Source organism: Patella vulgata, chromosome 3 (assembly GCF_932274485.2).
Source record: "Patella vulgata chromosome 3, xgPatVulg1.2, whole genome shotgun sequence".
In the NCBI taxonomy this organism is placed as follows: Eukaryota; Metazoa; Mollusca; class Gastropoda; family Patellidae; genus Patella; species Patella vulgata.
The window spans coordinates 33,982,373-33,997,177 of NC_065881.2; positions in this window are offsets into that span (position 1 = coordinate 33,982,373).

Sequence of the window (14,805 nt, forward strand, 5' to 3'; positions counted from 1 at the left end):
CAGGAAATTGTAAAACAAAGGGTACAGTACCCAAAAAAGCATTTTCTGCTATAAAATATGGAAAACTGTAAATTGTTATGGTAGAATTGAAAAGTTTTTATTTTTATATAATACAATATTATTATTAAGACATATAGAAGTAGATTTCACAAATTAACCAGCGGCTGCCAGGCAGGATACGCCCACATTTTCGAGAGATGGATAGAGAACAAGCTAAAAAGAAAGTGATTTTTCCTACAATCAAGGGCCATAATTCAGGAAATTAAATTTCGATATGAACAAATATCGAAAGGAACCGAGATCTTTGTGTTATAAACTTACATTTCAAGTTTCAACAAAATCGGATTAAAATTGTGACCTCTATAGGGTCCACAGCCTTGATATACCATATTTTTATGCTATTTGAGAACGAAGGGCGGCCATTTTGTCTGTCAGTTTTGGGCTGATTTTCACGAAATTCGAACTCAGTCGTCCTTAGGGTGTAACGGTGATATAATGATACGTTATTTTAAATCAGATAAAAATTATGACCTCTATAAGGGTCCACAAGCTAAAAACGTGATTTTTCGTACAATCAGGGGCCATAATTCAGGAAGTTACAGTTCGATATGCTCAAATATCGAAAGAAACCGAGATCTTTAGGTTATAAACTTACATTTCAAGTTTCAACAAAATCGGATAAAAATTGTGACCTCTATAGGGTCCACAACCTTGATATACCATATTTTTACACTATTTGAAAACGAACGGCAGCCATTTTGTCTGTCAATTTTGGGCCGATTTTCACGAAATTCAAACTCAGCCTTCCTTAGAGTGTAACTGTGATATAATAATACGGTTTTTTAAATCGGATAAAAATTAAGACCTCTATAGGGTCCACAAGCTAAAAACAGGATTTTTCGTACAATCAGGGGCCATAATTCAGGAAGTTATGGTCCGATATGCGCGAATATCGAAAGGAACCGAGATCTTTGGGTTATAAACTTACATTTCAATTTTCAACAAAATCGGATAAAAATTGTGACCTCTATAGGGCAGTGATTGAAATAATTTTCAAACTTAACCTGCCAGTCGGGCAGGTGACCCATAAAAGTTGCCTGCCCATCTAGAATGTTGCCTGCCCACATTTTGTAACATATTTTACAAAAAACAAACTAGAATAATGCATCACTGTTTCAAACGTTATTTATTCAGCCAGGCTCTAACTAAGAAATTACGTTTGTATCGGTCATACGATGCAGGAATGTTTGCTTGGGATATGCCTAGTGGCCCATAACATGATCTGCATATCCGACAAAACAGAGATTCTTTTTGCCGGTAATCAGCCATGGAAATTCGATCTGCCACTTAATCTGATACTTCCTATTTCTTTTATTGTTTTCATATTCTTTATCCTTTTCCTCAATGTCTTTTTCAACTTGTGTCTTTCTTTTAACTTTGAGTTTGATAAAAAAAAAACTAAAAATCTTTAATTGTGACATTCTAATAACCTGAATACGTATTTACAACGCCATTTTGTTTGATAACCTAAACGTGATTGTAACACTAGCTTTGATTGGTCTTTATTGGTCCATGTTACTAAGTATGGCCAATCACAGATAAATCTCATTTTCTACGGGTCTACTTGTCCGATCATGTGGTATCAACAACCATAATAACCACAAAAATGTTATCTATCGTTTGTACGGTAAAATAGTGGAAGTAGATACTTTGCCGTATACGGCTAAATATCCACTTCGTTATTAGTAAGAAAATTTGTTGAAAATATTTGTAAAGTTACATTTTCTTGGCCACGCTATGAACAATCTATTTATTTTATTCATAAATATGTAACTAAATATGAAGTATATATTACTATACTGTTCTATTATACGCGTCTACGGTGTATAATTAACTCGGCAAAAATACGAAGCCTGTCCGTAAACAGAATGTTCTACTATGAAGCCAGCGCGATTACCCAGACACACTTTAGTCAGTGATTTTGACAAGACTGTCATCTTGGAAGAAATTTTAATACATGGTGTCGTATAATATCTACTTCCACTATTTTACCGTACATCGTTTCGGATTCAAAATGGCGGAAAGTACAGAAATATTCAACCATTTTGCCAATTTTGGCAACTCGTCTTTCAAGTTCGGCGCACGATTTTACGGGAAAAAAATAAACCACTGACAGTCTTAGTACTTAAATTAAAAACCAAAATCTGCAGAAATGCGCCCTCGACCAAAATAGAATAATATTCTAAATGCTTTTCTAAAACCAAAATCTGCAGAAATGCGCCCTCGACCAAAATAGAATAATATTCTAAATGCTTTTCTACAATTTACATTTATTATCTTATTTTCTTTTAAAAATAATTCTCCAGTTTGTACTAGGGGTTTCAGGTCACGTGACTTTAGCGTGAAATCAGACAGCCAGCGGCTGAAATATAGCCCACTTCAATCTACGATTCTGAATAACTATTTTATGTAAATGCATTACTAGCAATTGTATTGCAATAGTTTAATATCAATCTCAATATCTGCAAAGATTCAGGCTAAAAAATTATCGAAATGTAAGCGAAATTACCGTTTGTTTACATGAGACGCTCGCGGGAAAATACCGCTCTGACCTGAGATTTTCCATTGCTACGACTCACTTCATTGGTGAATCTGCACCTTAGTTACCTGGGGATTTTGATATAGATCCAATCAAACGATAGATAACATTTTTGTGGTTATTATGGTTGTTGATACCACGTGATCGGACAAGTAGACCCGTAGAAAATGAGATTTATCTGTTTTGATGACTGAAAATTGCCAAATTTCGACTAAATATAAAAAAAACTTTCTTGAGGTATCATCCAGATTATAAATATTTGACATATTAACATTCAAATTATTACGATTTTAATAAATTTTAGCTGACAATAACGTGCGGATTTCAATTTTAAAATTGGTACTAGCGATTATGAAGGGAAAATACCGCTTATGACGTCACTCAAATATGACTGAAAAGCACTTATTTTGGTGCCATGCCACGCATTGACTGGTATAGAGCATTTTGATTACATTATTGACGTCGATCTCGGATTTTAAAATTCCATAACTTTGGATCTAATTAGAATATTTTGATGAAATAAAAAAATTTGGTTAGCATTTTATGTATATTTTCACAAAATATTTTTTAAAAAAAATTTTCTGTCATTTGAAACTTTGACCTGAAACCCCTATTTCTACCATAGAAATTCAAGTATGGCTATTTCGTTACTTTATAAGAAACGGAAAAAGGAACGAAATAGTAGATAAAGAACGAATAGAACTGTTGAGTTAGGTTTAAGAATTTGGGGGAGAGGTTAAGTCTCCACATAAGCACTGACCTAGGATGATGAAAAATTAGTTCGTGATATTTCTTAGTTTTATTAAAATACATACAATACATTAGATTTATATACAAAGGCGATTTCACTGTTTATTGGTGTTGGTGGCGCTGATGGTCTTCCTTGGGTGGTGCTTCTGGTATTCTGGTATTATTGTTTCTGAAGAAAAACGAAAATAAATTTGAGGCTCTCGGGAGAGAGCCACATTAGTGTGTTTCCTACTACGGATTGGATTTTCTAAAAAAATTGTGTTTGTTCCACATCACCGGGTTACGGCTAGGGATTCTTATATCTAATTGATTTTAATTACTAACGGTTAGGCATAGGATTTGATATATGGTTTGTTTTGGGTCAGGGTGGAGACTGATCTTATTTAATCTAATTTACTGTGCACTAGGATGTCGTTCAGATTTTTATTTTTAGAATATGCAATTATAAGTTTCTGTGTGAATATTTTCGGGTGATTTTCTTGGAGATCAGTATAGTGTTTCCTGATGATTTTGGATGCACTTGCTGCTGTTGCGCTAAATGGAACTACAAAAGGAGCTATTGCGCTAGCCGTATGAATATTCAAACCTAGGGGGGCTGTTGTTTTCAATTTGTCAATCCAGAATTTTTCTCTTGTTAGCCTAAACGTTTTAATTTCTTCTGAAGTTTCAAAGTCGCTCTTGGTCTTTTCTATTGGTGTGACAATGAGATCAGAAATGTCATGATTGGGTTGGTTGAAATGAATTGAGACAGGTTTGTCTTTTTTGGTGACTATGTCAGACCGGTGACCGTTAATTCTTTCCCTAAGTGCATTTTGAGTCTCCCCTACGTATTGCTTGTCACATTTTCTGCATGAGATTAGATAAATTATGTTTGAACTACTGCATGAAAGTTGGTCTAATATTGGGAATTTTGTGCCAGATGTTTTGTTATGGAAATGGTCGGATATGTTTAAGATTTTGCATGTTTGACATCTTGGATGGCCACAAATTTTGGTTTTATGTGCTGATTGTATATTATTTGTTTCTTTGGCGGCAAGCTCAGCTAGAGTGTTGTTTTTTATACATCGTAGATAGCGTTTGGAGTATCCCCTTTCCCTTAGTTTGCTAAATACCAATGTACATGCTGACTCAAAGTCGGTCTTCTGAGTACATATCCTATGAAAACGGAGAATCTGAGATTTTATGATGCCAGAGAATGTATGTTTTGGGTGAAAGGAGCTTTTGAACAATAATTGATGTGTGTCGGTTTCTTTGAAAAATACTTTAGTTTCCAATTGGCCTGTGATTTTGGTGTTGTTACTTTTAAAAACGGTAGTATCAAGGAAATCTATGCTGTTATGGCTTACATTTGCGGTTAATTTGACAGATGGATGATGATTGTTCAGAATGTTGAAAAACGTCCAAAATTCGTCTAGTGTGTAGGTCCAGACTATGAAAACGTCATCTAAAAACCGCCCATAGAAATCTGGTTTTAATGGACAGAGTGGCAGAACTTCCCTTTCCCAATCCGCCATGAAGAGATTTGCATAACTCGGGGCAAATCATTTTCCTATCGCAGTTCCGGAAGACTGAAGGTATACTTGGTCGTTAAAAGCGAAGTCATTCCTTCTCAGACAAATGTCGAGTAGTTTGAGGATTTCTTCGTCCGGCCTGGATGCTTGCGGGTTCCTAAGAAATGCTTTCCTAACTGCTTCAATACCTGTGTTATTATCAATGTTCGTGTACATGCTTTGTACGTCGATGGATATTAAAACGGTATTTTCGGGGACTCTTAACTGTTTGATTTTCTGAATGAAATCGTTAGTGTCTTTAAGGTAGGATGGGTGTTGGCATGCTAGGGGTAATAAGAAATGGTCTATATATTGTGATACGTTGTATGATTCGCTACAACAGTCTGATATTATTGGGCATCCCTTGGGTATTTTATTAGGTATAAACCATTCTGTTTCTGGATTTTTATGTATTTTTGGGTGTTTAATGCCGTTTTAGTTGCTCGGTTGAGATTTGGTTTTTGTGACTGTGGTTGAATGGATGATATTTCTATATTCATTTCGTCGAAAGTTTTTAGGATGGCTGGTGATAATGACTTTTTAGGTGGTTTCCATGTGGATTTTGCTGTGAATAATTTTTTACCTCTGCCGGGTTTGTTCCTAAAAAAATAAGTCAACGAAAGTGTTCTTTGGAAGCGATCGGTTGCCTGTGTGATGGGGTCTATGGATGTTATTGTGGGGGTTGGGATGAATTTAAGGCCTTTATCAAGAATGTTCATTTCTAGGGGGTTGAGAAGTCTGTCGCTCAAATTGACAACTGTCTGTCCTAAAGACAGCTTCTCATTCCTTTTCCCTAATCCTAGTTTAAATTCCTCATCCAGCAGTTGATGATCTCTCTGGCCGTGTCTGGGCTCCAGTGGATTGCGTCGTTACCTTTCAGTTCTATTTTGCCCTTGAAGGTTGGTAATGTGGTGGCGTTTGGTGAAGGTACAGTGGAGATCAGTTGGTTGTAGCTGGTAATGTTTTGGTAGGCGATCAGATTTTCTTGTCGGAGTCGGGAAGAAGTGGGGATCTGTGTGGCAAAGAGCTTGGTTGTTGGGAAAGCTGCTCTGGTCACCTTGAGTAGATCTAGCATCTGCTCGTGTATCCTTGGTCCACTTTCCTCCCTGTTGTTGAGCCCGACGTGTATCACTAATTCTTCTGGTGCAGGACCCATGTAGTTCTGGGGCGAACTGGTTGATCTAGCTGCACGCTTCGAGGGAGTGTTAATGCAAGTGCCTTCTCCAGGGGATAATTTTCTCTTGTTGGGTGTGTATCGTTTTGGTGTGTCCCGGAGAAGGTTGTGCGTAATGTGCATGGGGGAGGGGGCGTGACAGTTTTAGAGACCGTGGACAGTAGGCGGTGGAACTCTGTCTTCACACTATCCTGAAGTCGCTTGCCGTAGGACTTCTTGGCCCATGCTAGGGCGTGGCTAGAGTACTCTTGTACAGCATCTTTGGTAAAGTGGCGTGACTTCAAGTACTCCAGTTTCTCCGCTAGCATGGCTCGGTAGTGTGTCGACAGGGATGAGGCGACGTCCTTGGCCCATTTCAAGTTCGATGTCTCAATGGTAGTGGCTATGGTAGGCGTCTTCATGGCCGGCTTCACGAACTTATTCAGGTCTTGGATCTTCCAAGTGAAACTTCTGGTTGGTGTTCCATTCTCCTGACTCTCCATAATGGTCAAGTGGTGGAGGCATTGGAGGACCTGAAAGAAGGCTTTCACGACACCTGCATTTTCTGGGGGTGGTTGGCGCTGGTTTGGTTGTCGTTTTGGTAGGCGCTGGTTTGGTTGTCAACTTGGTTGGTTTGGGGTTTGGGTTATGGAATGTCAAAAACTGGGTTTGGGTTATGGAATGTCAAAGTCCTGGGGCCTGTTTCACGAAATTTTAACTAAGATAAAATCCAAATTTTAGTAATTTGATTGGATAATATTAGATTGATTTTAGTGCTTAGCCAATCAAAATTGAAATATCTACTAAAATTAGGATTTTATCTTTAGTTAAGATTTCGAGAAACAGGGCCCAGGTATCAGAGAACTGCGCATGTTAAATGGAAGCGTACGGCAAAATAGTAAATAAAGTAAAGTGCCATATACCGTTAAATATCCACTGCCTACTAATAAATACTAAATTTGACTGAATTTATTAAAGAAGGTTGTGTAGTCAGTATCATCCCGATCAAAGGCTATATTTATCAACCAGAACCGATCCAAGACTATTTACCTACCAGAAAACTTACCTGAAATTGTGTAGTAGATGCTATGGCCCTGGGTAACTTACCTTGAATTATATATGTCAGGGATTTTATAGCCCTGGATTACTTACCTTGAATTATGTCTTGGATATTATGGCCCAGGGTTATTTGCCTTGAATTACGTCGCGAAAATTACAGCCCTATAGTATAGGTTACTTAACCTTGAGGAATTTTTGTATTTATCGTCTACAGACTGCAATTCTGAATGGATTATCTTGGAACTTTGCATATTTGTTCCTATACCGTAAAGAGAGCAACTATTTATTTTTGTGCATGCCCCGACGCCCTGGAGCAGGGTCACACCCACTTTTGTGTTAATATTTTGTCTGTAAATTTGGCAAAACAAACCCAACGCCTAGCCTTCTTTGCCTCTTGTCAGATTACAGCCATTTCATATTTCATTCTTTTCATTTTAAAATGTACCATATCAATCAAAGCAAGAATGTGGACGTATATTGCAGCGTTAGCGATGCTCTTGGTTTTTTTTAGCTTGTTCTCTATCCATCTCTTTAAAAATGTTGGCGTATCTTGCCTGGCAACTGCTGGTTTAATTGAATCATTAACTAGCAATCATGTTGAAAATCAAAAGCATCCGATAGTCTAGAGGTAAATGTCTAATTAATGATTTATATAACATTTGAGGCCAAAAGAAAGACCTGCATTAGGTAGATTTAGCTCTTACATAATGCATCTTTAAATATTAACAGTAACCTAACACCACCCAAACAATATTTGCCAGTTGTAGTCTTTGACCTGTCGAATTAGACAAGGTTCGCACATTCCTTGAAACACCTTGAAAATCCTGGAAAAATGAAAATGTGATTTCTAGTACTGGAAAAACAAAATTACTCCTTGAAACTCCTGGAAAATTAACATTTGTGGTTTCGTGTGTTAGCTAACCTGTTTTTTCCGTGAGACTCACAAATTCATCGGCTCTTCTCCCGCACGGGAGGAAATTTCTCATGAAAAATGGTCATATGCCAATGCTACTTTTACTTTCCAAAAGGGAGAAACTCCCTGACTTCCTTTTCAAAAATCAACCTCATGATTGGTTTAAATTGACCAAAAACTTTTAATTCCGGTAATATGCTTGACAGCCCAATGTGTGTTTGTGATTATTATTGTTTGGAATAAATAAATTATATTGTAATGGTAGCATGGTGCATGAGCGTACCTGATAAAATAGAGACCTGTACAAGGTTCTTTCCATTACAATCATTTTTCCCCATAGCTAGTAGTCCTAAATTTTGCGATTTTGACAATTCTCCCACGAAGAGAAAACGTTTCACGCCGCGTGAAATCGGAAGCCGTAGACTGACGTTCTGTTGACTTTCAATCTGCGATTTTGGATTACTTTGTCATCTCATTATATTACTAGCATCAGTATTATAATACTTTGATATCGATCTCAATACATGCAGATAATCTGACTCAAAAGTTATCGAAATATAAGCGCAATTATCGTTTATGTACAGGAAACACTAGCGGGAAAATACCGCTCTGAAATCACGTTTCCAGGGATTTCCATTCACGCGATTACAGCCATAGACTATAAATATTTTATATATTATCGTTCAAATTATTACGATTTTTATAAGTTTTAGCTGGCTAATATTCGAGGATTTCAATATTAAAATTGTTACAAGCGATCCTATACCCCTTATGACGTCACTTATATATGACTGAAAAGCACTTATTTGCAGTTTTTGGGTAGCATTTTATGTATATTTTCACAAAATCTTTCAAAAAATTATTTCTGTCATTAAAAATATTGATCCGAAACCGAAAAAGAATTTCTATCACCAAAAATTGAGTGCACAGATATAAAGTTCTTAAGAATGATGAATGAAAATGAAGTTATTTGATGAAAAAAAAAAAATCTCCCGTTCTGTTTTTTTTCATTGCTGGTCTGGGGGTTGACACGTCTGCTATGTATTTTAAGATATAAAACTGAATGTAGTCATGATTGTTTCTTCAAAAGTTCACGAATTCGTCGCCGTAAATGGACCCGTCTTCGGTATTTCGTCAATCTAATTTTGATGAGATCCTTTATTTCTTCGAGTCAGGAAAACAATGTTCTTCAAGCGTAAAAAAAAAAGATACATTATGATGTAGAATTCTATACAGGAACTCCTGGAATCTGATAAATAACTCCTGGAAAACTCCTGGAATTTTAAGTGTTCTGAGTTGTGCACACCCTGTTAGAGTCCCCACAAATTTTTCGCAATGATGATATAATTGATAGGAATTTGGATACACAATTACCTGTATGTATGTATATTTAGACAAATAGGGAGTTAGTAATATATGAGATTGAGTAAATATATATCTTAACAATGTATCAGACATGTCAATATCTGATGAACTACGTCATCTAGAGATGTATCTTGTTGATGAGTTTCAGAAAGGCCGTAAAGTAGCTGATTTGTATGAACTGGTTCAATATGCTGGAAATATTGTACCTAGGCTGTAAGTGTCACCCTATGAACCAGTAGTCTAGTTAATTTATATCTATACATACAGGTATTATAACACCAAAAATACTGTTAAAAGTTACAATCTTTCTGACTAACACATATTCAGCCGAAACCAAGTAGGACGTCATCACAGCCAAATTGATGTGCAATTTTCAAAGGAACAAGCATGCAAAGTCTGATGTTGATTTGTTTTTGAATTGGCAGAGCCTTAGGATCTTTTCAAAGAGTGTTACCCCCAAGAAGAAGAACAACAAAAACAAGATGGGTAAACTTGGGTATCAGTTCCTGGTCCAGTTACATACTTTGATCAATCATAGAGCAGGAGCCCAGGGGGTCAACCTAGCTGAAAATTGTACTAATGTTCACCTATATGGTATTAATGCATGCATAATTGGTATCATCAGAATGTAAGTCTGCCAGGTATCTGGTGGTGGGTGTGGCTGTGAGGGCTGCGATTCTGGGTATGAATTCTTGAGCTAGATTAGCTCAAATGTGTACCACATGAAAATGGTACATCAGTGTACCTTACATCTTCAAGTATTACAAAAACACTCTGACAGACATTTCTAGTGGTGGGGTATCCCTGACAGAGTTATGTAATTGCCAGACCACAGCTAGGTCAGATTAGCTGAAATCTGTACCACTTAAAACTGCCTGGAAGTTGTTCAGCACCCCCACAGGAACCAACAGTGATCACTGCCAGACAATTTGTGCGGTGGGTTACCCTGATAGACACGACGAAAATACCCCCCCCCCCCCCCCAACTAGGCTAGATTAGCTGAAGTCGGTACCACGTAAAAGTGCTTGAAAGTTGTTCAGCACCACCACAGGGATCATGAATTACCACTGCCAGACAGATATTGCGGTGGGGGACCCCCTGAAAGAAACGCCCAAAATGCCCCGTCCCGCAACTAGGCTAGATTAGCTGAAATATGTACCACTTATAACTGCTTTGGTGTTGTTCATCACCACCACAGGTATCATGAATGATCACTGCCAAACCGATTGTACGGTGGGTTACCCGTAACAGACAAGCCCAAAATGACACGCCTCGCAATTAGGCTAGTGTAGCTGAAGTGTGTACCACTTAAAACTGCTTGGAAATTGTTCAGCACCCCAGGGATCACACTGCCCATTGCTAGAGAGTTTGTTTTGTGGGGTTCTCCCATAAGACACGACAGCCAAGCACCCACTCCCAAAAATTTGGCTTTATCAGCTGGGTCAGACTTATTGAGAATTCTGGGTATTACATATTTTCATGAGTATGTAATATCTATTAAAGATTAAGTAATCGTATGAAGAATAATAAATAGTGGTTCAACTCAGTGACCACTGATATACGAACCATAAAGTCCAGTTGTCAAACCCAATTTTAAGCCTTGACATGGAAATATAGTCCACCTAATGTTTATTGGTGCATTATATATCTTCTATATGTGTTGGTTCAGAATTGGGGAAATTTTACATATTCAAGATGACCGACATGAGGCGGTTTCTGGTTATTTAGTGGGGTAAAATATGTTTCTAGAAGAATTCTACCCGCTGAATCCAATGAGCTAGGGTATTCCTCCTGAAAGTGATGGCTAATTTCAAAATGGCACCCTTCGGAAAATTTAAATATTCAAGATGGCCGACATGAGACATTTTCTGGTTATTTACTTTAATTTAGTGGGGTAAAAGTCGGGACAGATTCTCTCGGACCTCGGTATGAAGCTGGTTTCTATCGTAATTTGACCCGCTGAATCCAATGAATTTTGCTATTCCTCCTAAAAGTGATGGCTAATTCCGCTAGGGGGCCAAATTCAAAATGGAGGCTTATTTTGGAGGGAAACCCATATAGTCCCATAACAAAGGTGTGCAGTATATTAAGATAAAGGTTTTCGGTGTCAGTTACTTCAGATATAAACATAAAACATGTTCCGACCAAAGGGTATTCCAGGTTGAGGTCATATTCAAAATGGCGGCCAATTTTGGCGAGACATAACGATGTTAGTAATGTTTTAAACTATAGGCTTTCTGATTCGCCGAATTCATAGAGCGAATTGTCAAGCATACATTATGATCCACTATGACACCAGTCGCGGTCACCCTCTCTACCAAAAAACAGAGGGGAAGAAGGGATGGAAAATGTTTGCCAACCTCAGCTTTACCGGCACGTATGAATGACATAATAACTGTCAAGACAAGGTTCACCCCCGTTGCATGATACTGATGAAAGCAGAAGAATCGGACTGTTATACTGATTGCGAGTATTCAAGTGATTACACGCCGTTTTAGGGAACATTATGAGTTTCCTTCAAAAAAGTGTCCCCATTGTGAATTTGGCTTCCTAGTGGAATTAGCAGTCACTTTTAGGAGGAACACCCAAGCTCGTCGGATTCAATGGGTCAAATTCTTATAGAAACTACCTTCATACCAAGGTTCGAGAGAATCTTTCCAGAATTTTACCCCACTAAATTAAAGTAAATAACCAGAAAATGTCTCATGACGGCCATCCTTCAGCTTATGTAGCTTTGTTGCGGGGCGTGACATTTTGGGCTTTTTGTCATTGGTACTCCACCGAACAAACTGTCTTGTAGTGGTCATTTTTGGTTCCTGTGGTGGTGCTGAACAACTTCCAAGCAGTTTTAGGTAGTACGGGCTTCAGCTAGACTAGCCTAGTTGGGGGCGTGGCATTTTTGGAGTATCTGTTAGTATTAGGAGTAACCCACCGCACAAACTGCCTGGCAGTGATCATTCATGATTCCTGTGGTGCTGAACAACTTCCAAGCAGTTTTAGGTGGTACAGGCTTGAGCTAATCTAGCCTAGGTGGGGAGTGGGGTGGGGCCAGCATTTTGGGCATGTGCGTCAGGGGTAGCCCACCGCACAAAGTGTCTGGCCGTGATCATTCATGATTCCCGTGGTGCTGAACGACTTCCAAGCAGTTTTAGGCGGTACAGATTTAAGCTAATCTAGCTTAGCTGGCAGGCGTGGCATATTGGGTGTGTCTGTTCTGTTAGGGGTAACCCTCCGCATAAACACTAGCCTAATTGCGAGGCGTGTCATTTTGGGCTTGTCTGTTACGGGTAACCCACCGTACAATCGGTTTGGCAGTGATCATTCATGATACCTGTGGTGGTGCTGAACAACTCAAAAGCAGTTTTAAGTGGTTCAGATTTCAGCTAATCTAGCCTAGCTGTGGTCTGGCAATTACATAACTCTGTCGGGGGTACCCCACCACTAGAAATGTCTGTCAAAATGTTTTTGTAATACTTGAAGATGTAAGGTACACTGCTGTACCATTTTCATGTGGTACACTTTTGAACTAATCTAGCCCAAGAATTCATGCCCAGAATCCCAGCCCTCACAGCCACACCCACCACCAGATACTCGACAGACTTACATTCTGATGATACCAGATATGAATGCTTTGATACCATATATGTGAAAATTGGTACACTTTTCAGCTAGGCTAACCTCCTGGGCTCCCGGTCTATCAACAGTAAACAAACCATAAAATACCCAGCTGATAACTTTTATAGTGAGAACTGCAGTGTAAAAGTTTGGAAATAATTTGAAATTGTAATTAGGAATTTTAAGCTTGTTTAATTTATGGGTGGGACAATTTACCAAATACCACCCCAATATCACCACATACTACCTAATACTACAACATAATGATGCAAAATGGGCATATTGCTCGATTGTTTTCTGAAAGTACTTCAAATGCAATTTCCGATGTTTGGCTGTTCCATATACCTCCCTATATCATCCAAAAATAGCTAATAAATACTACCAAAAATAGCTAATAAATACTACCAAAGACTTGACAAATACTAGCCAATATTATAAAATACAAACTTAATATCGTCAATTAGCAGCACACCAGTATAATGATGCGAACAGATATTCGTTAATTTGCAGAAAATTGAAATATTTAAGCAGTTATCTCCCTTTACAACCGATAGATAGATTTTAGATTGCTACTCAGATTAATCATCTTGTTTGGTTTTGCAGTTGGTTTCAAAGACGATGAGGTTAAAATAAGGAAAACAAGTTATTATAGATGCACCTGCTATAGTTTATTTATACAATATTACATGTTAAAAGCTTATCAATATATAACATAACATAAAATTGGTTTTAATAAAAATTAACAAAGATTTAAAATGCATTAAAATAAAATAAGATTATAAAAAAACCCAGCAAAATATCCACATAAAAGAGTTTTTTAGAGCTTGATTTAAAAATGTTCATTTAACGCAGTGATTATCAACCCGTGTGCCACAGCACACAGGTGTGCGTCAGGATATTCATAAGAGTGCCGCGAAATTTTGAACAGGATACTAAGAAAATGTAAAAAAAACCACGTGATTATAATTGATAATTCACTGGTGTCTACTGATAAGTTCATAGCTGTGTTTTTTCTTTATTTAGTTTGAGTCATTCTATAGATGTGTCTATGACTAATCTCTGTCTACGGTTGTATTCCGTCTGACTTCCCATGTTTTTATTTTGCAAAATTCAAATATTTTTCATATATATTTAGCTAGGTATGCCACTATTTTTTTTCCTGTGTTCCAAGGTGTGCCGTTGGCAAAAGAGGCTGAGAACCACTGATTTAACGTCTCGTGGCCGACGCAAAAGTTTTCTTATTCTTGATCTTTATTTCTTCATCCTGGTGATTTTTGTATGAGAACACACTGTCTACAAGTGCACACGGTCCTGTAAAAAATCATTTGGGTATAATATGTCAGGAAAGCACACAAATTTATCTTTATATCTGTCTTTCAATAACTTATTTACGTGTTTCCTTTGTCTTTTAAATGATTCGCCTACAGTATCACCTACGAAATTCCATTTGGATGAAGGAGGGGACAAGTTATTAAGGCAATATACCATGTTAATGCAGCAAAATCTGCTAATTTGTGTATATGTATTGATAAAAATATGCTTTTAAAATGTAATATTGTATAATATTGTATAATAATTTCTTCTGAACGCTCTTACGTCAAAAGTTATCATCCAATTTTTTTTAAAACGGATATATGTTGTTAACATTAGTGAGATGAAGAAGCCTATTTAATTTCAATAATTTCCGTTTATTATATCTAGAGTTATGGCCCTTGTTTCACTTTGTTGAGCCTTGTGAACGCTCTAATGCCAAACGTTAACATCCGATCTTTGTGAAATTTATATGCAATATTTAAGTTAG